This window comes from Budorcas taxicolor, chromosome 5 (genome assembly GCF_023091745.1).
Source record: "Budorcas taxicolor isolate Tak-1 chromosome 5, Takin1.1, whole genome shotgun sequence".
Classification (NCBI taxonomy): Eukaryota; Metazoa; Chordata; class Mammalia; order Artiodactyla; family Bovidae; genus Budorcas; species Budorcas taxicolor.
The window spans coordinates 12,557,816-12,584,530 of NC_068914.1; the positions used below are offsets into that span (position 1 = coordinate 12,557,816).

Here is a 26,715-nt window from a genome sequence, read left to right on the forward strand (position 1 = left end):
TGGTTCAGACATGCTCTGCACCTGCCAAGACTGACTCACTGCCTCCACTTCTTGGGGGTCCTCTGATGGAATTCCACTCATGGTCTAAAACAGAGAACAAAACCATTTGAAAAGCCCTCTCTTCCTTCCGGATTCTGGGTCCCAAACAACTGAAGACTGATGATTCTTCACTCTGTTGCTGCCAGCTGGGTGAGCTGGGCTCTTTCTCTCCCAACTCTGGTCTTTTTTGTCCTGATTTGCAACCCATGGGATATATTTAACATTGGAGGGAGGGCAGAACATTTGGAAACCTAATTCAACCAGCAGCCCCGTGTTGCTTGAGCATTGTCTGACATCCTCGTGCCTGACTTTGATGTTAAGCCATTAACTTATTGTATTACTAATTCTAGGTGTTAATGGAAACATTTCAGTCTTCAGGGTTTCTCCAAGTACAGGAAGCACACAATGGGTGCTTTTGGCACCTTCCAGTGATACGTAGATAAGACCTTGAATCACCAGGCAGAAGAGAGTCCTTTTTCACTTTTCTTCCAGTCCTGATTATCGCACCTCGAGTATCTCAGTTTGGTGTTTGCTTTTGATATGCATTTCTTTATCTAGCTGTGCCGGGTCTTAGTTGTGGCACACGGGATCCTCGATCTCCATGCCAGCAGGCGGGGTCTTTAGTTGTGGCATGCGGACTCATATTTGCAGCATGTGGTTCTAGTTCCCCGACCAGGGATCAAACCTGGGGCCCCCTGCATTGGGAACTCAGAGTCTTAGCCACCTGACCACCAGGGAAGTTTATCACTTTGGTGTTTCGAAAACTTCTCAACACTCTGCCTTGTTCCCTTTGAACAAAGGCATGGCCAGCCTTGGCTGAGAGCCTCTGTCAGCAGTGGCATCCGGCTGGAATTTCGTGACCTGGTTTTGTTTCGCATTGTAATTAATTTTGAAAGTTATCTTCTATTTTTCCACGAGTTATACCCGTTTTTCACATATAGCAGTGTTCTAAGGTTTTGTTGAGATATATTTGGTTAAAAACATGAGTCTGCTTAAAGAAAAAGCTTAAGAAGTGAATGGTGCAGGTAGCACGTAAGTGGGGCAGAGTGTGTGGTGGGCAGGTGTGAGTGGCTTAGGAGGCACTGGCTGAATCCCTCTCCTGGATTAGCTCCCCGAGCTGCTGACCTCGACTCCTTTTTTGACCTCACCATTGATAGGTCACATTGGGGTAACTTCCACCAGCCAGATAGTTCCTTGAAGGTGAAGGCACTGTCTTTTTTTAAAAAAAAAAAAATAATTTCTATTTATTTTTGTCTGTGCTGGGTCTATGTTGCTGCTCAGACTTCTCTCTAGTTATGGAGAGCAGGGGAAGCCCAGGCACCATCTTTTGCATCCTTGTCACCCCATGCTTCTCACAGGGACCTCAGCACATTATTATTCAACTATTTCACGCAGATAGTGATGGACTTGTGCTGATCCTGGTGCAGCTGACTTCCTAGCAGTCCCTTCTGCCATGGGGAAAGTTGTCCAGAAGTTAAGAGCTGGGCGTTACTACAGATATCAGAGGCTATGCTAGTCCCCCACCCTCCTCACGGGTCCACACAGCTCTCAGGCTTGCCTTTGTGTGTTACTTCAGCGAGGCACGTGCTGTGTTTGTATGGTTGGGAAGCAGGAAGAAGCTTGTGCTAGCTGGTGATGTGGGCATACAAGTCCTGAGTTGGATGAGGGATGGGTCCCTTGGAGGCAGTGGCATGTTGGTGCTACAAAACATTTAGTGGATCTTCCCGAAAGGGAGGCATTGGCTGGCTGGCTGTGGCTCTGACGGCATGGCAATTATCTTTGTGGCCTGGGCTCCAGGCTTGGGACAGCTAAAACACTGGGTGTCACTCAGGCTTGATGTCACCGTGATGGTGACACAGTTGGTGATGATCTGTCAGAAACTTTGGGTTCCCTGCCTCCTGGGCCTGGCAGGACCACTGCCTCCCCGTGGACAGTATGTGGGGCCTTTCAAGTGTGCAGGGCTCTGTTTTCTCACTGGCCTTTCAAAGGGATTACATGCATGCGTGCCAAGTCTCTTCAGTCACGTCCAACTCCTTGCAACCCCATGGACTGTAGCCTTCCAGGCTTCTCTGTCCATGGGAGTCTCCAGGCAAGAATACTGGAGTGGGTTTTCATGTCCTCCTCAGGGGATCTTCTTGACCCCTGGGTCAAACCTGCATCTCTTACGACTCCTGTATCAGCCAGGGTTCTTTACTACTAGTGCCACCTGGGAAGCTCCAAAGGGACTGGGGACAGACAAGTGAGTCTCTTTAGTTCCAGATGTCACCACTGCTCCTTGGTGTGGCATGGGACACCAAAAGTAATCTCCAGAGTCTCTTCCCATTTTTAAGTTTTTTGAATCTGACCCTGGATGACTGGGCTTGAGTTACACTGTTGTGAAATGAGGAAGTTAAATCAGGACAACCACTTGTTTGGGATGAATTTCTTGCAGGTATCATAATACAATAGGATTAACCAGTGAGCAGGTTATCTTTGTCTTGTTCACCACCATAGGCCCAGCACCTAGCACAGTGGCAATAAAAATAGGCTCATGAAGTGAAAGAACAGGAGGTGATTCTGTGAGTTTTGTGAGAAGTGGTAAATAAGCCCGAAGGAGGCAATGTCCCTTTGGCTTCTTGGTAAGCATGACCTCACCCTAGTAACTTGACCAGGGAAAAGGAAAGAGAAAGCAAGAGTGAAGATGAGGCTCTGAGTCTGGAATCCTGCAAGTGGGAGGGGTTGGCTGTGTGCTTTTTTGATCCAAGGTCCCGGCCTCCTAGTCACTGATTGTCTGTTTCCACAGCACAGACTTTGGGGGGAAGCTGCAGGCAGTCTGCAGTTGCTGCTGTAATCATGTTGCAGCTGCTGAGACACCCGTCGGCTGCAGCTGCCCCGGGGCTGAGCCCTCAGCATCTGCTCAGTGGCCTGCAGTTACTGCTGTAGGCTTCAGACTGGCTGGAGCCGAGGTAAACCAGCAGAGGGGTCCCAGGCCTTCCTTCCAGCTTGGAACCCTCCCCACTCCCTGTGTTTATACCCCCTCTGCTTGGAAAGTCACAAAGGGCCAGGAGCAATCCCTGAGATCCTCTTCTGCTCCCTAGGACTGAAAGAGTATCCCTGGGACCCCAGAGGTCTCGAGGTGCAATTATATTTCAATCTTCATGCAAAATCATAGAATGTCATGCAATCAGTAGTTTCCCTCTTAACATTATTTTGATTGTTTTGCAATCCAAGAATGAGAGCCAATCTGTGGTCCCTCCAGTGCTCAGTCTGGGCAGCCGAGACCACCAGGAGGGTGAATGATCAGTTGTTACATCTGCTTGGCAAACGTGCCTTGATACACTGCCTCCAGGAGGGATGCCGGGTCGACTGATATGAGTCAGAAATTGATCGTATCTCTTAGAATTGGTGCAAGTGCAGAGATGGACAGCGGATGGTTCAGAGGAGGGGAAAGCTGCTGCCTCTAAAAGGAGTCGTTCTCTGCAGCCCAGAAGGCCAAGATGAAATGTGATGCAAGAAAAGTGTGAAGAGGGCAGAGAGGAGTGGTGATCTGTGAACTGTAATCAAGGCACTTCGGTGGTTCAGCCCTTGACCTTTGTGGGTTAGCACACTCCAAACTTTATCAAAGCCCACTCTGTGGTGGCCCCGATATGAAGGTGCACTGTATTAAGACAGAGATGAGTTAAGCGTCTCTGGTGGGGATTGCACTGGGTGGGCTGGGGAGGCATGTGTGGACGTGATGTTGAGCAGCTGGCTCCTGCCTGTATCCTCCATGGTTGTGGCCATTACCTTTGTGAGGTCCTCCTCGACTTCACCTGCAAAAAGTGCCTGCTTGGTTTGTTCTTCCGGGGAGTATTGTGCTGATATTCACTAGCTTTAGCTCTCCAGGTGGACGTTCTCAGTGGTGGTGGTAGAACCATATTGTGGCATGGTTGTGAGAAGGTGGACTTTTGCTGTGGCTAGCATCCAAACCGTTTGTGCAGAAGGAGGTGGACTGGGATTCAGGGCTCCAGGCTTCTAGGCGTAGCTCTGCCCCGCATCTGTTAATGGGACTTAGGAACAAGACTGGCTTGTGGTTTCCCTTCCTCTGGTCAACGGGAGAAAGGTTGCCTGGTGTATTGTGCCTGCATACACATGTACATATAAAAATCTCACAAGATATTCTTTAGCTCTGAAAGATGTAAACAGATAATAAAAGCATCTTATTTGAGAAAGATCACTAAACAGTTAAAGTTATTAGACAGGTTTCTACTTACTATGGCACTTTTCAGGGTCCTTAATATACTGATACTAAGAGGTTGGCCAAAAAGAGCTTTGTTTTCCATAAGATGTTATGGAAAAGACTGAATGCGCCTTTTGGCCAATCCAATAATACAGTAAATCACTGCAGTGGGATTCAGTGGGCAGTGATTCACAAACTTAGTTGATCATGGAATACTTGGGTTGGAGAGGAGCCTACTAACTAATGTTCCTTCGCATCTACTTTGGGAACCACTAGTCTAGATAAGTGGTCCTCAATCCCTGATGATTTTTGCCCCCTAGGGGACTTTTGGCAATGTTTGGAGACATTTTAGTTGTCACGACCTGGGGAGGGCGGATGAGTGCTACTAGCCTCCAGTAGATGGAGGCCAGAGATGCTGTTAAACATTCTAAGACATACAGGACAGATGCCCACATCGCATTTATCTTGCCAAAATGTCATTAGTGCCGAGGTTGAGAAACCTTGGATGAGATGGTCCCTAAAGTAGCCTTCCCCCTCCCAGCTCTAACGTTTAGGGGAGTGGGCCTTTTGATGACGCTCCGTAACTTGGTGCACCTGTTTACCCAGGGGGATGTCTGGCCCTTTCACGTCATTGCTGTCTGGAAGGCAGGAGAGATGAGGTCATTTTGCTTTATCCTTGTTGATACTTGAACATTCCTGGCTCACAAGCCATGTACCCATATATCCATAACCGTGGTCTGCATCTCTGGGAGAACGAGGGCTGGTGGCCAGGTGAGCAGAACACAGAGTCTCCCTTTCCTGGGTCTTATTTCCACTCTCAGTGGCCAAGTTGGGGGAGCTCACTCTGCTCTGTTGCCGGAGAGACTTGGATTTCAAAGCCCACACTGCCTGCCAGGAGCCGTTCCCACAGACAGTGCTGAGATTCCAAGAAGACTATTCAGCCCACAGAGATTCATCATCTTTATGAAGTTTTAAAATCAGAGATGGGTTTTACAGATACTCAAGATTTCTGGCTTTTTGTGCTTCCTCTTGACCACACCCCCTTCTCCAAACACACATTGTCCTCTAGTAACCAAAACATAATACGTAATGGAAATTCCATCACAGCTGACCCACAGAGACCCAAATGGGACCATTGCAATTATGTCTGAAGTGTGGCGCTGTCGTGACTAATTAGCCTTTCACAGAAGTGAACGCTCCCCTGTACAGCTTCAGGGAGATCAGCCTGTTGTGGCTCAAGGTAGACTGTTGGCAGCATCTCTTCCTTTTCTGGGCTTCAGAGGTACACATCCTCTAAGGAGTCCCTGCCACCACTGGGCCACATGAACAGTACAACTCAAGGTGGAAATACACTTCCTGCCTGCCTCCTACCCCATCAATCCTGTGCTTCTTCTCATCACAGGGAGCCTTGTTATCTTCATGGGCATAAGCCATTTACCAAGACACTTGTTTCTCCCTGGGAAGGCTGTGTAGGCAAGGATCAGCAGGCTTAGCAAGGCCAGCTCTGTCACCAGTGGTAACTTACAAGCATCTTGAGGAAGCCATGGTGGAATCTGCCCCTCTCTTTTCCATCCTAGGTGGTGGGGTGCATTGTCCTGTGTCCAGAGATGTCAAATGAGATCAAATGAGTGAAATTAATGCAAGAAATTTTACTGACCACTGGCCCTGGAGTGGGTTGTAGGAAACACCTTTTTCAAAAAAACACTCAGTGATGAGTGACTTACTGGATGAATAAGTCCCAGCCTCTTGCTTAATTGGTTCAGACTTTTATTGAGTGTTAACCATGTTCTAGGGAAGTGCTGCTATTTCTTCTGAAGGTTGCAGAGTCTGCAACTACAAGACACAGAGAGGGGGACGGAAGGCGCTGTAAGGTTTTGGGTCAGGTGTCGGGGGCAGCAACAATCTCCCACCACCACAGTCAGCACCCGTTCGGTGTTACAGGTTCTGGCACTTTGCTGAGTGCTTTCTGTGTCTCAGCTAACCCTCCCAGCTTCCCACCTATTCACCCACTCAGTCACCCACCCTGTCATCCACCCACCCAGCCCGCTGCCAACCTTCCACCCAGCCATCCTCTATCCACTCTCCCAGCTACCCTTTCAGCCACCCTCTGCAGTGGACAATCTCCATTTCCAGGTGAGGCAACTGATGCTTATGGGAGGTTAAGAACCACCAAAGTTGTAACCAGACCTCAACTCATTTTTCCAGCACACTCTGAAGCCATTCTCTTAATTCTGTGCCTCCCATGAGTGCTGATTTGAATTGAGGTCCTTAGCTTGTACCCAGTCTCCACAACCTTAGTGCTCCAGCCAGGCTCAGGGCTCTGGGGAGGATCAGAGTGACCACCCAGAGTGTGACAGCACCATGCTGCTCACACGCAGTAGACAGGGCTTTCCAGCGTCAGGAAGGATTGTTGTGTGCTCAGAAATTACATGTTCACCTGTTAGAACCGAAATAACCTAAGAGGAATTTTTCAGGTCGTGGCTACAACCCATAAGTGGATCATAAAATCAATTTAGTAGGTCACAACCAATGCAAAAAAAAAAAAAAAAAGGAAAGGATAAGAAAGTACATCCCATGTAATAAGGTTAGATGTTGTTTCATGAGCCCTTTGTTGCAGTTACTTATATACTAGATGTGTGTGAGTCACAACGGAAAATAAATTTCTTACTGCGGGTGAAGGTTACAAATTTGAAAGCACCACCCAGGAGGGGAGTTGGGCAGGCCGCCAGCTACAGAGACAGGCACGCTGTGTGTGCTCTTTGAATCTTTGCTTGGTGGGTGGGTTGAAGGGGAAAAAGGACACAGCAGGTCTTGGCAGGTCAGTCAGCAAGGGTTGGCTGAAAGCCCACTCTGAACTGGGCTTTGTTGGTGTTTTGGGGGCTTCATGATGTTAGAGAGGAGGTCCCTGCTGACCTTGAGTTCTTCCTTTCCAGTCCAAGAGAACAGCTCTATCCAGCAAAGTGAGGGGATGTCATAGGCAGTGTCTACAAGAATAATGACGGAGCAGTGCAACGTAGCTCTGGCTAAAAGCATGAACTCCAGGGCAGCTGGACTAGATGTAAATCCTAGCTCAAATCTATCTCTTATAGTTCACCGCTTTGGGTAGGTCACCTAATCTCTCTGTGCCTCAATTTTCTCATCTGTAAAATGGGCATAAGAACGATACACGCTGTGTGAAGTTATTATGAGGATTGAGTTAGTATTTACAGAATGCTCAGAACAATGCCTGGCCCAAGGCCACCATATATATATATATGTGTATATATATATATATATATATATATATGTGTGTATATATATATATATGTGTATATATATATGTATATATATATATATATGTATATATATATATATGTATATATATATATATGTATGTATGTATGTGTGTGTTTGTTGTATCTGGTGGCTCAGATGGTAAAGAATCTGCCTGCAATGTGGGAGACTCAGGTTTGATCCCTGGCTTGGGAAGATCCCCTGGAGAAGGGAATGGCAACCCACTCCAGTATTCTTGCCTGGACAATCCCACAGACAGAGGAGCCTGCTGGGCTACAGTCCATGGGGTTGCAAAGAGTTGGATATGACTGAGTAGCTGACACTCGTTACATAAAGGTGAGCATATGAGCTTTATCTGAGAGCCTAACAGGAAGCTTTATCAAGGCAAGACTTAGAGCAGGCCTGGATGATTATTTTCCTAATATTCTTCTTCCCATCATTCAGTTCAGTTGCTCAGCCGTGTCTGACTCTTTGCGACCCCATGGACTGCAGCGTGCCAGGCTTCCCTCTCCATCACCAACTCCGTCATCTTCCCAACGTGATCACCCATGACTACTGTTTTCTCATCATAAAAATATTCTAGACACTGTGCAGAGTCTCCCATGTATGTCCTTCTGTCCAGGGAAGTGGGGCTTCTTATGTCCATTTCTCAGATGGTGATGTGGCGTGCTTAAAGAGGGGCCAAGCCAGGCCCCAGCCCCTGGTGGGTCTGGTTCTGAGACCTGTGCTTTTGAACCAGAGGGCGCATCCTGTCCTTGGCCTGCCGCCTGCCTCTAATTTCTTTGAAGATGTGGCTGGTTTGGTCCTTTCCTGGCCCAGAGAAAAGGGTACTGTTCTTTCCACTGGGCAGAAGGAGGATTTTGAAGCACACTGGCTCTGTGGAGTGCCCCAGCCCTCCCTGAGGGGTAATTCACACAGCCACGGGGAGACCTGACTTCCTGATGGCTCTCACAGCTGCTGGATCCCCCAGACAGCCTTGCCGGGGGCTGTGCTGGGGTCTGAGAGTTATCAGCAGCCTGCTGTACCCCACACCTGGCTCATCCTCTCTCAGTATGAGATGTGAGGCCCCGCCTTGGCTGGGAGCCCATGACAGATGCAGCTCCTCTTTGAAGTGCTGAACTGAAGAGACTTCCAAACAGGAAGCGTGGCCCAGCAGAAACCCGTGCACTTTCAAAGGCTCTCCTGCCTTCGGAGGAAGGTCCCCGAGAAGGGCTGGAATCATTAGGGTGCTTAGTTATCTGGCTCAGCTCCAGGGAACCCAGGATCTCAGTTTTGGTCTCAGCGGAAGTCCTGCCACCTGGGCAAAGCTGGAGGGCAGCCCGCCTGCCCCACCAGGGTGCCGGGCCCACATCCTTTTGATCCCTGACTTATTAGTGAGCTTTGATTGCTTGTTGCACACCTACTGCATATTCACTAGACACAGTGCTAGATATAGATCTAAAACTATAGAATATAGAGTCTAAATAAACATAAATATATGTTTATGGCGTCCCACTCCAGTATTCTTACATGGAAAATTCCATGGACAGAGGAGCCTGCAGTCCATGGAGTCTCAAAGAGTCTGACATAACTGAGCGACTGAGCATAATATAAAACATATAAACACATAAGAAGAACATATATTATTCATTAATATGTATTATTAATAATATATGTTAATATAAACATTCTTATTAATTCTTACACCCTGGAAGTAGAGGCTGTTTTTATTGTCTAAGAACTTCCTGTGAGTATTCCTTCTGTGAGTGTTGCAAAGATAAATTGTTGAATGAATAAATGAATATTGGCCTTCATTTCTAACCCCTTATAGAGATACAGAAGATCCCCGTGATGAGAGCAAATGCCCCCTGACAGCCTGTCTGAGCTCCGCTTGGCTGCTTACTGGCTGTGTGACCATGGGCAAGTGTCTTGACTTCTCTGTGCCCCTGGTCCTCATCTGCAGAACGGGAGATATCAGTACTAGTTGTGAGGATGAGAAGGATTACAACCCCCTTGCCAAGCATTTCTTATCATTTTTATCTTACAGCTCAGGAACATGAGTTTTTGAAGGGTTAAATAACCTGCTGCAGCTTGTGCGGCAAGGTTAGATTATAAAACAAAGCAAACGAAAGATGAGGCAGATCAGCAAAGCCGGGACTGTTTGTCCTCTGTGACAGCGTGCCGTTCCTCTGGCTAGATTAATTCTCAACTCTTAAGTCAGAGGCTGAGATGTTGACGTTCCAGAAGTCCACTCTCCCGGACAGAGACTAACATTCTGTTCATGGGTGAACATTCATAATTAGATGCTGGCCTTGGAAGGGATGAGGGAGGGAACACTTAACTCCCAGGTTTGGGGAGGGGAGGGACTGTGCCCATCTCAAAGAATCAGACCCCTCTCTTATTTTTCAAGGGCCTTGGGGTGGGGGACAGCATCCTGAAAATCTGACCTGCTGCAGCAGAAAGCATGGCTTTGACCTACCTGTGAAATATCTGAAGCTTTCCAAGTTCACACTGACTCTGTGAGCAGGCAGCCCTGGGTTAGCGTGGACTGGAGAGGCAAGGAAGGCATTTGGTTGGTTCTCATTTTTATTCTGTGGCCTCTGAGCTTGAGAATATAGAGTCCCTATCCCCTGGCGTCTCCTTTCTTTTCATCAACAGTGACACGCTGTGTCCACATTCCCTTCTTGGCGCCGTCCTAAGGTATCGGGCACACAACAGTGTCTGCCTCTTTTCAGAGTAAAAGTTATACCCCTTATTTTTCAAAACCAAGAGGGGTATAATTTGTGACTAAAACCAAGGTGCTCAGACTGTGAAAATATCTGCTGCTTGGATGTTTCTGTGTCGATTAAAAGTGAAAGTGAAGTCGCTCAGTTGTGTCCAACTCTTTGGGACCCCATGGACTGTAGCCCACCAGGCTCCTCCGTCCCTGGGATTTTCCAGGCAAGAGTACTGGAGTAGGTTGCCATTTCTTTCTCCAGGGGACCTTCCCAGGCCAGGGATCAAACCTGGGTCTCCTGCATTGTAGGCAGATGCTTTTCCGTCTGAGCCACCAGGGAAGCCCTCAATTAGAGAAGTCATTTCTAGATCAGATCTGGAGAAGAAACTCTTTATTTGTTAGTGAGAAGCCCTTTGTGAGTGTCTTCCAGTGAGAATCGGGACCAGTCGAGCAAGCATGGGCAAAGGCAAGTCTCCTTAATTTATTCATTGACTCTATTTTTTTTCTTTTTTTAGGCTAGAAAACAATCACATACTTTTGGCCAAAACCAGCCCTGGAGCAGGAATCCAACAAAACATCATACTAATTAGATAATCTAATTTCCAAAGAGAGACCCCAGCTCAAACTACTGCCTTGCTAGCAGTGACGCAGAGATGACAGAAGGATCAGTGAGCAGAGGCCCATCATTCCCTTGACGTTCACATGGACCCTCACCAAGGTTTAGGGCTTGGTTGGAGCTTGGCTGAGTTTTGTGTGTGTTGAGGGGGTGGGAGGTGGGTATCTGTAATAGTGAGAAATACCCTATTTAGAGGAAAAAGTGCTATAAACTGGATGACTTAAATGAACAGAAATTAACTTTTTCATCGTTCTGGAAACCAGAAGTTCAGAATCAAGGATTTGCAGGTCTGTATTCCTGAAACCTGTAGAGGAGGATCTGTCCTCGCTCGCTCTAGCTTCCAGGGTGGTCGTCCCTTGTTTGCATTCCCTAGCTTGCTGCTGCAACACGCCAGTCTCTGCCTCCATCCTCGTGTGGCCTTCTTCCTGTGTCTCTGTCCTCTCAGGGCCTCCTCCTCCCTGTTTTACTCTCTTCTCCTTTCATAAGGATGCACATGATATTGAATTATGGGCTCACTTGGTTACATCTCCAAAGACCTTATTTCCAGATGAAGTCATGGTCACAGGTACTGGGGTTTAGCACATAACCCTATTTGGTGGGGAATGCAGTGCAACCCATTATGTATAGACACCTTGCCTGAACGCTGGAGAGATAGATCAGGCTTTCTTCTGCCAGTATGAAGAATTGAACAAGCTGGGGTTCTTCTGGGAATCAGGTTCCTGGAAGGAGGAGGAAACCGCAGGTAGAGGACTTAAGCTCTGAATATCCTTTTTTTCCAGATCTGTGTTTCCCTAGATGGGGTCTCCAGACTAGCAGCATCTACATCAGCTGAGAACTTGTGAGAAATGTTAGTTCTTAGGCCCCACCCCAGACTTACTGAACCAGAAACTCTAGGGTGGGGCTCAGCTACCTCTGTTGGGTGGTTCAAGGGTTATTCTACATTCTTGCCTTTTATTCTTACTGCAGTGCTTTCAGATGGGGTTGCCTGTTGATGCTGGAAGATGTTTTGGGTTAAAGTAGATATTAATCAGAGAAGGCAATGGCACCCCACTCCAGTACTCTTGCCTGGAAAATCCCATGGACGGAGGAGCCTGGTAGGCTGCAGTCCATAGGGTCGCTAAGAGTCGGACACGACTGAGTGACTTCCCTTTCACTTTTCACTTTCCTGCATTGGAGAAGGAAATGGCAACCCACTCCAGTGTTCTTGCCTGGAGAATCCCAGGGACGGGGGAGCCTGGTGGGCTGCCATCTATGGGGTCACACAGAGTCAGCCATGACTGAAGCGACTTAGCAGCAGCAGCAGCAGCAGAAAAAGTTCTGGAACTTCCCTAATGGTCCAGTGGTTAAGACTTTGCCTTGCAGTGCAGGAGGTGTGGATTTGGTCCCCGGTCAGGAAGCTAAGATCCCACATGCCTTGGGGTCAAAAAACCAAAACATAAAACAAGAAGTGATATTGTAACTCATTCAATAAAGACTTCCCTGGTGGTTCAGTGGTTGAGAATCTGGCTGCCCAGGAGACACAGGCTTGATCCCTGGTCCTGGAAGATCCCATGTGCTGTGGAGCAACTAAGCCAGCAAGCTGCAGCTACTAAGCCCACGAGCCTAGAGCCTGTGCTCTGCAATGAGAGAAACCACCATGAGGAGAAGCCCGCACACCACAACTAGAGAGTGGCCCCCACTTGCCTCAACTAGAGAAAGCCCATGTGCCGCAATGAAGACCTAGCACAGCCATAAAGTAAAAAAAAAAAAAAAAAAAAAAGATTCTCTAAAAAATGGTCTATGTCAAAAAATCTTTTTTTGAAAAAAGTATATGGTTCTTTGGTCTAAGTCAAACAAGTTCTGTGACTAGCTCTGAGCTTTTGATATGCTCAATGCACTGAACATTGAAAATTTCCAGGAAGGGAAACAGTAGCATTTTCAAATTTCATTGATAAAAGAAGTCCTTCTGTACGGAGTATCCCATTGGACTGGCATTCTGTAGAGTACGCACTGGGAAACACTGCTCTCGTCCACATATGAAGGCATTCAGCAAACTTTTTATGAATCATCTTCTAAGAACCAGGCCCTGTGTTGGGGGAATAGAGCAGTGAAGACATAGATTCTCTCTCCATGGAACTGAGAACTTGTGCCGGGGCTGGCTAACTGCAGGCTGTGGGCCAAGTCTGCCCTGCCATCTGGTTTTTTTCTTTCTTTTTTTTTTTTTATGGCCTACTAGCTCAGAAAGGTTTTTTCAGATGAAAAAATTTTTAATAAAGGATATTTTGTGAAATGTGAAAATTCTATGAAATTCAAATTTAAGTGTCCGTAAATAAAATGTGATTGGAACACAACCACTCTTGTTTGTTTACATTTTATTTCTGACCACTTTTGTTCTGTGATGACAGAGTTGATTAGTTGCCAAAGAGATTTTAGGCTCCTGCAGAGCCTAAAATAGGGCTTTGCAGGTGGTGCTAGTGGTAAAGAATCCACTTGCCAATGCAGAAAATGCAGGAGACATGGGTTCAATCCCTGAGTTGGGAAGACCCCCTGGAGAAGGAAATGGCAACCCACTCCAGTATTCTTGCCTGTGAAATCTCATGGATAGAGGAGCCTGGCAGGCTACAGTCCATGGGGTAGCAGAGAGTCAGACGAGTCTGAGCACCCATACATCCAGAACCTAAAATATTCACTAGCTGACCCTTTACAGTTTGCCAGCTCCTGCTGTATGGAAGCAAAGAGGCTGTGAGCAAGTATTTGTGGATGCCTTGAGTGTTCTGGAGGAGGAGTGAAAGCTCCACATGATTAAAGAGCTGTCCTCACTCAGTGGAGGTGGAGGGGCCATTAGGGAAGGCTTGCTGGAGAGAGAGCTTAAGTCTGAGTAGGAAGTCTAGAATATGACTGCGTGGAGAAGGTTGTTTCAGGGAATGGTACATGCAAATCCATGAGTCATAAAGGAGACCCACTCATGGAAGGAAGGGAAGAAAGCCCAGTATGGCTGGAGAATAAGGAAGGTGAGGCTGAGCGTGGTTTCATATGTGATCAGATATGAGGCAAAACCCAGACATCCAAGAACATCCCTGAAGGCCATGCTGAGGATGCTGAACTTGATCCTGAGAGCAGTGGGGAGTCATGGAAGAGTTTAAGCACAGGGATGATAGAAGTGATGTAAACTTTGTGAGATCTCTCTGGCTTAGTGTGGAGGACGGATGGGGCACTGGAGCAAAAGCAGATACCTTATTATTAATTATGAAGCCTAGCAGTCAGTCTGGGGAGAGAAGGTGTGGGTAGAGGGAAATGAGTGATTTGAGATGCAGAAGCTTTCTGTGATACTCACTGCCCTTGTACTGGACCCTGTGTGCTTTTTTTAAAATATAAATTTATTTATTTTAATTGGAGATTAATTACTTTACAATATTGTATTGGTTTTGCCATACATCAACATGAATCCACCACAGGTGTACACGTGTTCCGTGCTTCATCCTGAAGCCCCCTCCCTCCTCCCTCCCTGTACCATCCCTCTGGGTTGTCCCGGTGCACCAGCCCCAAGCATCCAGTATCATGCATCAAACCTGGACTGTGACTCATTTCATATATGATATTATACATGTTTCAATGCCATTCTCCCAAATCATCCCACCATCTCTCTCTCCCGCAGAGTCCAAAAGACTGTTCTATACATCTGTGTCTCTTTTGCTGTCTCGCATACAGCGGTATCATTACCATCTTTCTAAATTCCATATATATGCATTAGTATACTGTATTGGTGTTTTTCTTTCTGGCTTACTTCACTCTGTATAATCGGCTCCAGTTTCATCCACCTCATTAGAACTGATTCAAATGTATTCTTTTGAATGGCTGAGTAATACTCCATTGTGTATATGTACCACAGCTTTCTTATCCATTCATCTGCTGATGGGCATCTAGGTTGCTTCCATGTCCTGGCTATTAAAAACAGTGCTGCAATGAACATTGGGGTACACATGTCTCTTTCAATTCTGGTTTCCTCAGTGTGTATGCCCAGCAGTGGGATTACTGGGTCATAAGGCAGTTCTATTTTCAGTTTTTTAAGGAATCTCCACACTGTTCTCCATAGAGGCTGTACTAGTTTGCATTCCCACCAACAGTGTAAGAGGGTTCCCTTTTCTCCCCACCCTCTCCAGCATTTATTGCTTTAGACTTTTGGATCACAGCCATTCTGACTGGTGTGAAATGGTACCCCATTGTGGTTTTGATTTGCATTTCTCTGATAATCAGTGGTGTTGAGCATCTTTTCATTTGTTTGTTAGCCATCTGTATGTCTTCTTTGGAGAAATGTCTGTTTAGTTCTTTGGCCCATTTTTTGATTTGGTAATTTATTTTTCTGGAACTGAGCTGCAGGAGTTGCTTATATATTTTTGAGATTAGTTGTTTGTCAGTTGCTTCATTTGCTATTATTTTCTCCCATTCTGAAGGCTGTCTTTTCACCTTGCTTATAGTTTCCTTTGTTGTGCAGAAGCTTTTAAGTTTGATTAGGTCCCATTTGTTTATTTTTGCTTTTATTTCCAGTATTCTGGGAGGTGGGTCATAGAGGATCCTGCTGTGATTTATGTCTGAGAGTGTTTTGCCTATGTTCTCCTCTAGGAGTTTTATAGTTTCTGGTCTTACGTTTAGATCTTTAATCCATTTTGATTTTATTTTTGTGTATGGTGTTAGAAAGTGTTCTAGTTTCATTCTTTTACAAGTGGTTGACCAGTTTTCCCAGCACCACTTGTTAAAGAGATTGTCTTAAATCCATTGTATATTCTTGCCTCCTTTGTCAAAGATAAGGTGTCCATAGGTGCGTGGATTTATCTCTGGGCTTTCTATTTTGTTCCATTGATCTTTATTTCTGTCTTTGTGCCAGTACCATACTGTCTTGATGACTGTGGCTTTGTAGTAGAGCCTGAAGTCAGGGAGGTTGACTCTTCCATTTCCATTCTTCTTTCTCAAGATTGCTTTGGCTATTTGAGGTCTTCTGTATTTCCATACAAATTGTGAAATTAGTTGCTTTAGCTCTGTGAAAAATACCTTTGATAGCTTGACTCTACCAAAAATTTAGAGAAGCGCTAACACCTATCCTACTCAAACTCTTCCAGAATATTGCAGAGGAAGGTAAACTTCCAAACTCATTCTATGAGGCCACTATCACTCTAATACCAAAACCTGACAAAGATGCCACAAAAAAAGAAAACTACAGGCCAATATCACTGATGAACATAGATGCAAAAATCCTTAACAAAATTCTAGCAATCAGAATCCAACAGCACATTAAAAAGGTCATACACCATGACCAAGTGGGCTTTATCCCAGGGATGCAAGGATTCTTCAATATCTGCAAATCAATCAATGTAATACACCACATTAACAAATTGGAAAATAAAAGCCATATGATTATCTCAATAGATGCAGAGAAAGCCTTGGACAAAATTCAACATCCATTTATGATAAAAACTCTCCAGAAAGCAGAAATAGAAGGAACATTCAGTTCAGTTCAGTTCAGTTGCTCAGTCGTGTCCGACCCTTTGCGACCGCATGAATCACAGCACGCCATGCCGCAACATAATACAAGCTATATATGACAAACCCACAGCAAACATTATCCTCAATGGTGAAAAATTGAAAGCATTTCCCCTAAAGTCAGGAACAAGACAAGGGTGCTCACTTTCACCACTACTATTCAACATAGTTTTGGAAGTTTTGGCCATAGCAATCAGAGCAGAAAAAGAAATAAAAGAAATCCAAATTGGAAAAGAAGAAGTAAAACTCTCACTGTTTGCAGATGACATGATCCTCTACATAGAATACCCTAAAGACTCCACCAGAAAATTACTAGAGCTAATCAATGAATATAGTAAAGTTGCAGGGTATACAATCAACACACAGAAATCCCTTGCATTCCTATACACTAATAATAAGAAAATAGAAAGAGAAATCAAGGAAACAATTCCATTCACCATTGCAATGAAAAGAATAAAATACTTAGAAATATATCTACCTAAAGAAACTAAACAGCTATATATAGAAAACTATAAAACACTGGTGAAAGAAATCAAAGAGGACACTAATAGATGGAGAAATATACCATGTTCATGGATTGGAAGAATCAGTATAGTGAAAATGAGTATACTACCCAAAGCAATCTATAGATTCAATGCAAACCCTGTGTACTTTGTGATGGCCTTCTACACGATGGGCCTGCATCCTCTTAGACCCTGACTTACTAATGAGCATTGATTGCTTGCTGCACACCTACTACATATCCATTAGGCTCAGTGCTAGATGTAGAGATATATTTATCTTTATTTAGAATCTGTTTGTATAGATGTAATAATTAATAAGAATATACATATTCTTGTTATATATTGATATTTACAGATGTAGGTATGTCTTTGTCTAGACTATATATTTATCTTCTATAGATATAAGAATTTATAATCAATGTATTTTATACAATACATTCTAAAGAATGTATAATATATATTTCACAGAATATGAAAGTGTTAGTTGCTCAGTCATGTCCAACTTTTTGCAATCCCATGGACTGTAGCAAGACTGCTCTGTGGGATTTCTCAGGCAAGACTACTGGAATGGGTTGCCGTTCCTTTCTCCAGGGGGATCTTCCTGACCCAAGGGTCAAACCTGGATCAGCCACAGTGTAGGCAGATTATTTACTTTCTGAGCCATGAGGGATGTGCCCCTATATATATTCTATAGATATGAAAATTAATATGCCAGGTTTCTGACCTCAGGATTCTTAATTGGAAGGGATGATGGATGCTTGAATATATTGAGGGCTGATAACCAGAGGAACAAATAATACTGTGAGGGGACAGAGAGTAAGGGTTGAGAGAATATCATTGAGAGGTGTTTATTCTTATTAAGAGATCTGGAGAGGCTTCATGGTGGAGGTGCCTTTAAACAGTTTTGAATAATGTCCTGCATTTGGAAAGAAATGTAATTAGTCCAACAGGAGCAAAGCAATGTATTTGTGACAATATGAGGTATGTATACAGCAAAGGGATCAGGAAGCAGTGTGGCTGGAATGACTGATGAGTGGAAGCTTATGGAAGGTGAAGAGGTGGTCCAGAGGCCCCTGATCTGGCATGGGACTTAACCTAGGCTTCTGACTGATTTAACACTCTTGACACCTTAATCAAGGCTGTGCTGAGACCATGAGCAACTCTCAGGAGTAAATCTGCAGGGCAGGAGAAGACTCTCTCTCTCTCCGTGGCCAGGGGTCCTGCCTACCTCATTTCACGACCTCCTGAGGCAAGTATAAACAATAAAACACACCCCCTCCCCATCACCTTGTTTACAGGCTCAGTCCCTTTATCCAACAGGAGACTGTTGTATTATCAAGTCCTCTGGGTTCCTAGCCCATTCATCCCATGGCTGTGTCTGTTTCTGACTTCTGCTTTGGCATTCTTCTTCTGGGTGGTGCCTACCCCTCAAAACTGTGAGGTGTTTTGTTTTTGTTTTTTTTTTTTCCAAAACGAATAACTTTTTATTGAAGTATGGTTGATTTATGATGCTGTATTGGTTTCAGGGGCTTCCTAGGTGGCTCAGTGGTAAAGAATCTGCCTGCCAATGCAGGAGACGCAAAAGGTGCAGGTTTGATCTCTGGGTCAGAAAGATCCCCTGGAGAAGGGAATGACAACCCACTCCAGTATTCTTGCCTGGAAAATTCCATGGACAGAGGAGCCTGATGGGCTGCAGTCTATGGGGGTGGCAAAGAGTTGGACATGACTGAGCATGCATGGATTAGTTTCAGGTGTTTAGCAAAGTGATTCAGTTATACAGACATACACAAGTGCATATCTATTCTTTTTCAGATTCTTTTCCATTATGCTTTATTATGAGATAGTAAACATAGTTCCCTGTGCTGTACAGGAGATCATTGTTTTTGTTTTATATATAGTAACGTGTATATATATTAATCCCAAACTCCAAACTCCTAATTTATTCTCCTCTTTCCCCTTTGATAACCATAAGTTTGTCTTCTATATCTGTGAGTCTTTTTCTATTTTGTACATTCATTTGTAGATATATTTTTAGAATCCACATATGAGTGATATCATATTTGTCTTTCTCTGTCTGACTTCAGTTAGTATGATAATCTCTGGTTCTATTCATGTTGCTGCAGATGGAGTTATTTCATTCTTTTTTATGGCTGATTAATGTTCCATGTTCATTATCCATTCATCTGCCAATGGACATTTAGGTTGCTTCCATGTCTTGGCTGTTGTAAATAGTACTGCTGTGTACACTGAGGCGCATGTATCTTTTTGAGTTAGAGTTTTCATCTTTTCTGGATATATGCCCAGGAGTGGAATTGCCAGATCATATGGCAACTGTAAGTTTTTGTGTTTTTTTTTTTTTTCAAGAAAACTCTATACAGTTATTTATAGTGGCTGCACTGATTTATATTTCCACCAACAGTAAGAGGGTTCCCTTTTCTCTATACCCTCTCCAACATTTATTATTTTAGACTTTTTGTTAATAGCCATTCTGACCAGTGTGAAGTGATACCTCATTGTTTTTTTTTTTTTTATTATCATTTTTCTAATAATTAGTGATGTTGAGCATCTCTTCATGTGCCTGTCAGCCATCTGAATGTCTTCTTTGGAGAAATGTCTATTTAGGCTTCTGCTCATTTTGAGGATTGATTTGTTTGTTTGTTTTTTTGATATTGAGATGTATGAGCTATTTATATGTTTTGGAAATTAATTGATTATTGGTCACATCAGTTGCAAATATTTCCTCAAATGATACAAGGGCTTTTAATGAGGTTTTTCTTGGTTCTTGGTCCTGTTTTCAGGGCTGTGACACAGGGTTACTTGCAGTCTGAGTCTTCTGTCATGTACCATAAGATACTTAATAAAGGTGGGTGATGATGACAGGCCCCTTAAAAACAGTTTGGCTGATTTCTTTTTAGATGTCTTTTCAAAATTGTGAAATAAAACAAATACACAGAAAAGTGTATAAAATATGAAAGTACAGCAAAAAAGTGAATGATCATGAGAAAATCCATGTAACCAACCAGATCAAGGAATAGAATGGTGCCGCGGTCCCCAGGAGCTTCTCTGCATGTCCCTTCTCCTTACCTGGCTTCTCACCTCTGATGCATCAGTGCCGAGGAATGCTAGTAACAACTCTGTCTGTCCAGCTACCCGTCAGAAAAGCTGCAGAAGGAGAAGTAAAACAGAACCTTGGTATTCAGGCAACAATCTGACCTTTCTTCAGAGCAGCCCACACAAAGGAGGTCTGGTCTCCATGAGTTCCAGGGGCCAGACTGACAGTTGTTATGGAAACATGGGGCTCACAGTGCTGTGGCTCAGGTGATGGCCACAGCACTCAGACAGGGGCTCCCATCCTGTAGGGCTCTTGTCTCATTGCAGTTTTTATGTACTTCTAACAAGAAGCTCCTGAGATTTAAAAGAAGATTCCTCTCTCGTGTTAGCTTCCTCCCAGCATCCTCCTGATCCAGCCACACCTCAGTATTGTAGATGGAGCACTATGGGGGGAAAAGAATGAATGCTGCTTTTGGTCCAGGGGAGGCTGTGGGTCCTTAGGTGAGAATGTTACAGAACTAAGAGCAAGAGTTCAGTAATCATTCATTAGCAAACATGACGCGCAGGTTTCAGACATCTTTACAAGCTGATTTTTCTAACAATTGTCTTGGGCCTCTCTCTCATTAGAGTTTATGTTTGTGAAAGGAGGCCCATCTGAACAGACATAAGGGGAAAAGCCATCTCCATCGGAAGAGAAGGCTGAAAGGCTTTGGCTTGTCTTCTAGGAGAACGGTGTGTGTGCCTTTTGAGATTTCAGTTCTTGAATCACTCACCCCAGTAGTTCTCCAATATTTATAATGGGTGCACTGCAATTAGATTTGCAAATTCAGAAAATTGGGGGGTGGGGAGAGCTCCTGTGGGGAGGGAGGCCCCTGTGTTTGCAAGTACGTGGGTTGCTTACGCTTTTCTTCAGCTTCCTGTGGCCTCTCTTTCTGACTTCATCTTTGGGCTGGACCTGCTGCTTTGTCAAGTGTGCCCTCCTGACCGAGGTCTGGAGACAGGGGAAGGGTGTGGGTGCCCCGGGGGTAGCAAGCCGCCACGTCCAGACGCTCGGTGTGTTCTGTCTGGGTGGAAAACCTCATCTGAAGCCAGACTGAATCACACCAGTTTCTAAGACATTCTTCAACCATGTTAGGCAAAAGAGTCCCCCGCTGACAAGCCGGGATAGAAGGAAACCTGATATAATTTTGGAAAAACCTTCTTCGAGAAAGAAGGTTCTCACAGCTGCTGAGCCTCTCCCCGACGTCCAGGGTTGGAGGGGTCCCAGGCCACAGGGAGGAGATTGATGGGTTCAGGGGTGCCAAGTGGAGAGTGGAGGCTTTGCAGGGCTGGGGTGCTGGCCATTCCCAACTCGCAGTAGAAGGAGAAGCAGTTGTCAGAACACAGTAGAAATAGAAGAACCCTCCCCTCTCCCCCCGCTGTTGAATTATTGTTATTATTTCACATTAACAGCCAGGCCAGACTCTCTTGCATTTGGCTGCTATGTTGGAAATCCAGATCCAGGCTAGGGTTGTGAGAACCCAGAGGCATAGGAGGCTGGAGTTTCAGAGCCCAGCCAGGCTTCTGAGGCGGGTGCAAGCTCAGAGCACAGGGAGACAGGCCTCTCTGCAGACCCCCAGCAATCTGTGCCTGGGTCCTCACACTTAACATCACTGGGTCCTGAGTGTATCTGTATGCCTGATCACCTGGCCATCTCTCTGCCTCCTGAGGTCTCTCTGACTTGCTAGGCCTTGGTTTCCTGAATAGGGGTCATGTTTCCCATTGGGAAAGGCTCTGGAGCAGGGGGAATGGCCTTTATTGCAACAGCTCTTTTGACCTGAAGCCAAACCCCATCCAAGTTCAGCAAATGGAAGAGGTGGAAAAATATTCAGTCAGTGAGGTCTATAGGCACGTATTGGGTTAGGTCCTAAATTGTGGTGGAAATTTTCCTGGAACGGGGCAGATCCTTTTGTAAACAAGAACATTCATCTTTTTTTGACTGACGTGCCTAGTGAGGCATGTGCCTCTCAGAAGCCCCATGACATCTATTCTTGTTTGGGATTTGGTGTTTGTATTTGAAAATGTAGCTGCTCGGAGGAACAGCAGTGTGGGAGCCAGCAGCCCTGTTCAAGTCATGGAAACTGGCCTGGTTGGGCCAGGATGTCAGTGGTGCCCAGGGAAGGGCTTGCTTTTCCAATGCCTCTTGAGCCGTGTTTTAGGTTACTCATTCAGTATACATACCTGCTCATCCCTTGCTGTCTGCTACACACTCTGGATATCTGAAAAAATGGACCTTGACTTCAAGGATCTTTTAGGCTAATTGGGGCATTCTGACATGCATGGATGAGAAGACAGCTAAGGCTGCCAGCCAGGGCCCATGTGGTGTTGAGAGACAGGAGTGGATTGTGGGCACTGGGGTTAGGACATGGAGGGCTGTCTGTCATCGGGAGATGGCATCACTGGGCTCCTGGGGCTTGATGGAGCAGAATGAAGATGGGCGGAGAGAAATGCAGAGGGCTTTCCTGGGATGGGAATAGCTGTAGAGGTCACGAGGACTGAGTCCTCCCAGAGAGAGCTGGTGGGGGAGTGGGCTTAGTTAGGAGTGGGAGGGCAGCCGGTAGGCCTGGAGACTGGGTCTTGGGGATATGGAAAGAGCAGATTTGGCCAAGGCAGTTCCCTCCGGGAGCATACCCTCTAGTGGAGATGGGTGGGAGCTTACCCTCTCATGGAAACTGAAGGGGAATAAGTGCCCCCGGGTATAAGGCTGGGCAGTGGTAATGGCTATGAGGAAGAATACTGCAAGCTAAGGGGATGAAAGGAATTTGCTTCCCTTGGCATTCCCAGGGACTTTGCTCACCAGTCATTCACCTTTTTACTCCACGTTGCTCTTGTCTGTTGACTTGGAGGGCATTGTTCAACCAACCATCAGCAATTCAGCCCACTTGCTCTCTGATGGTAAATACATTCTTCCCAGATGCCTTTTTAATGATGGTTTGGGGCCACAGAAACAGTGTCCCTGTTTCCAGGGAGATCGTTTAGGTTCTGAGCACTTCCTGCTGTAGAAGCAGGGGGGTGCTGCTGAACTCAGAGTGGGCTGGGAACTCAGGACTCCATGGTATGGCCCTGAGCCCTGAATACCGATGCATTCCCTTCCCTCCGCTCTCGGGACCTGCTCCAGCTGAGCTGTTAGAGCCCTGAGGGACCTCATCTCCATCCCTTGGGTCCTATCTTTCCTGGCCCCAAGGCTGTCCCTTGGGGGTTTGTGACAGACACACCCAGGGTTCCTGGTCACTATGACCTCTCTGGGCCTGAATTTCCCATCTGTAGCATGAAGACTAGGGGAGTGGTCCATAGAATTTCCATTGGGTACTCAATAAACTTTAAAAATCATGAGCATTTCAGAGGGTTGCCAGCTTTTTATTTTTCAAGCAAGAAAGAGCCTGTCAAATGCCAGCTCTAGCATCATTGTCATTTCATTCATGTTAATACCCAACCAAGGAGTGATGACATAATGTCAAAGAAAAGGATGTTTCTCCCTTGGGGAGGAGTGTTGGGTGTTTTTCACTGCCACACACACACATTACACTGCGCTCTTGCTTTCCACTTCTAAACTCCATCGTGGAGCAGTGCTGCTCTGTGGCCCAGTGGGTGGGGACCACGGGACCAGAGCGCCGGAGAGCCAGCCTCACAGGATGCTTTGCTGAGGGGAACCAGATCCTCTTCTTGATGCTCAATCTGCCACAGGCTCCGTTCCTTCCTCTACTTTTCACCTCTTGACCCTTCCACTGTCTCTCTCTCAGCAACTCCTCTCTCAAAGTGGGGATACTCCAAACCGCCCTGGGCTGCTTTTCAGGAGCTGGGAGAGGTGGAAGAGAGGAGGAGCCCAGGACCTCCGCAACCAGATGAACTGGTCCTTCAGATGTCAAAACTCCGTACCTTTGCATGGGATTCAGTTGTTTCCCAATCAAGTTCACATTCTTGTTTTTATTCCATTTGCCTTTTTCCTACTCACGTGAGTCATAAAATTTAACCGGGCTATGATATGGAGATTTCTGCCTTCTTTTGTGAAAATGAAGGTTTTGGATTTCCTCTGGGTCTTAGTTATCCTTATCCAGTCTGTTTTGACTAGAAACAAAGCTGGCCTTTACTTTGGTGAAGAGGGCAGAGATGGGGTTTACTGTCTAGAAAAATCTGGATTCCCATCCTGATGGGCCCTCTATTAGCTGTGGAACCTTGGGCAGGTCATTGTCCAAGGTCACACAAGTGCATACTCTGGCACTTAGTTGATAACACTGTTTCCTGTGTTATCCCCACCTACTTTGCATTCATCATCACAGTTGATCCTCATAGATATTCTCTGAGGACGGTGTTTGTGCACCTGTTGTTGGGTAAAGGACACTGATGCTGGATAGAGTGGAGGGACTTGTACTGCGTTGTTTAGCTGGTACGAGGGGACGTCAGGAAGTGGACTCTGGGGACAAGGACCCCCTGTACCTCCACCCTTTTGTGCTGTGTCTTCGCCATCGGGGGGGAGAGTCTACTCAGTCTTTTAAGTGAACAAGCTGTGTTTCCTTGAAGAAGCTTCTACCCTTCTATGACCCCAGGCTTCTTTCTAAAGGGAAGGAACCCGCCTTATACATGTTCTCAGGTCCCTTGCGGCTCTGACATCTACAGATCTATGACTCTGAGATGCATTCCATTAAGAAAAGAAACAAATCTTTTGAAGGGGTTTGAGTGCTCTCCCAGAAACAAGAAGTCTCTCTGGATTGCCTTCCCAAACAGTGCTAGATTCTTCCTACAGGGAAAAGGGATTTGTATTGAGCATATAGGCCTAAGTGGGATTTATAAGACTGGACTAGCCATAGACCTGCAGACAGCCTTAGTGCCTCAGTTGCTATTGTGCCTAACTTACAATCTTGTTAACAGGATTCACCAAGCAAATACAAGGCATTCAGAAAATTGTGTATCTATTATCAATCTTTCTGAATATCTGGTCCTGCCTCAGACCTGCCTTCTGTGGTTACAAGTGATTCCTCAACTGGAAAACAAGTGTGATCTTTGTCTTCTGAGTTGAGCCCCTGTGGTGGTTTTCTTGTGCCTGTGATTCTTAAGTCCTTTTCCCAGGACAGGGCAGGCTGCCCTCAGACTGGCATGGTAGCTCAGCTGCCGTGTCTTTGCATGTGAGCAGGCTGTTGTGGGCCCAGCCTGGCCCCTCTGGCTGAGAGGTCAGAGCTGAGGTCTCTGCTAATCCAATTCCAAGTCTCTGAGGTCCAGAGAGTGAACTCTGGACTGTCTCTTCTCTGTCCCCATTTTGTTAAACTGATTGATTGACAAGAAGATCGTTATTTTGCAAACATGGTGTATAGGCTGAGATGGAAGCATCAGTCTTGAAAGTTCAGGGTTGACTTATTAATTTTAAGCAACAAGTGTGGCACATCTCACCATGGGATATAGTGTCTAATGGGTCACTCTATTCCCTAATTGGCACCCTGTCCCATAGACCATTTTTCCAACATCCTATCCATACATGACTGATTATAACCAGATGTCTGTACTATACAATTCTGTTATTTAAAAGCCATAGGGTATAAGGCAGTTGTTTCAATGCTAGTAATAAGCAGCATTTTATAAGGAGATTCCATCTCCTCTTGGTACATTTTGCCTATCCAGAGGCAGCAAGGAAGAGGAAAAAAACATGGCCTTTGGCCTTAGAATAGACTGGATTAAAATTTCACCTCCGCCACTTAAAAGATGAGTGATCTTGAAAATTACCCATCCTCTGTGAGGCTCGTAACATTCCTATCTTGCAAGATTGTTGTGAGGATTAAATAAGATGGTGTAAGACTGCCGAGGAGAGAACATGGCTGGTAGAGACAAGAAGTCAAGGATTTCCTGACAGCCAGTTGACCCTCTCAGTCCCCAGGCCGACAGGTGCACAGTGCTGAACATGAGAAGAGCCAGTAAGGACCCCAGTGCTTCCCCAGCGTCTCACACTGCTGGGACACGGGGAAGCGCAGGACTCACGGTCCAGAGGCCAAGGTCAGGCCAAGGTTTCAGAGCTAGACAGAACCCCGGGGAGTGTTTCCATGGCCCCTTTGAATTGGAAGCAAGGAAACCTGAGGCACAAGAATGGTAAGCGACTTGTTAAAGAGCACCCGGCCCTTTCCTGCTGTTGCCCTTTCCCTTCCGTGACGACCTATGTCTTCACACACTATGCAGGTGGGCTCCTAGGAGTGTGACTCTGGACAAGGTACCTGGGAAGCCAGAGCTAAAAATGCCCGTGATGATAAGTTATCTCACAACCAGCAGAGAGACCCAGGCAATGCAATGGTTTTCTGACATCCCAGAGCAACTGGTCTTGTCCGAGCTTCTTTTTAAGCTCCTGCAGCCTGTTTCTGTGGACGTGCTGCTCCTTCCCTGGACATGTAACCTGTAGTTAACAGACGAAATAGCTGCTGGATAGGTTGAAGGTGGAAGTGTTAGTCTCTGAGTCATGTCTGACTGTCTGCGACCCCATGAACTGTAGCCAGGCTCCTCATGGGATTTCTCAGGTAAGAATACTGGAGTGGGTTGCCATTCCCTTCTCCAGGGGATCTTCCCGATCCAGGGGTCAAACCTGGGTCTCCTGCATTGCAGGAAGATTCTTTACCATCTGGCACAAATGTGGTGCCCCATATACATCTGGGTCCTGGGGGGCTGATGGGGCTACACGGTGCAGGGGAGCTCCCTCCTACCAGGGGCAGGTTGGATGATTAGAACTTCCCCAGGGCAGAAATCAATCCTGCCTCATCTCCACCCCCACCTGCCCAGTTTCAGGTGCCCACCTCCTTCCTCCTCTCTCTTTGCA

General features: G+C 45.9%; 1 protein-coding gene and 1 non-coding gene across 4 annotated transcripts in view; one reads left to right on the forward strand and one right to left on the reverse strand.

Annotated features, from left to right (window-relative positions):
* Positions 1-26,715, forward strand: part of KCNMA1 (potassium calcium-activated channel subfamily M alpha 1) — a 763,502-nt gene that overhangs the window by 192,712 nt on the left and 544,075 nt on the right. The gene's annotated exons all lie outside the window — the stretch shown is intronic.
* TRNAC-ACA (transfer RNA cysteine (anticodon ACA)) lies at positions 10,474-10,545 on the reverse strand. The gene has a single exon. It is a non-coding gene; the product is annotated as a tRNA-Cys (tRNA).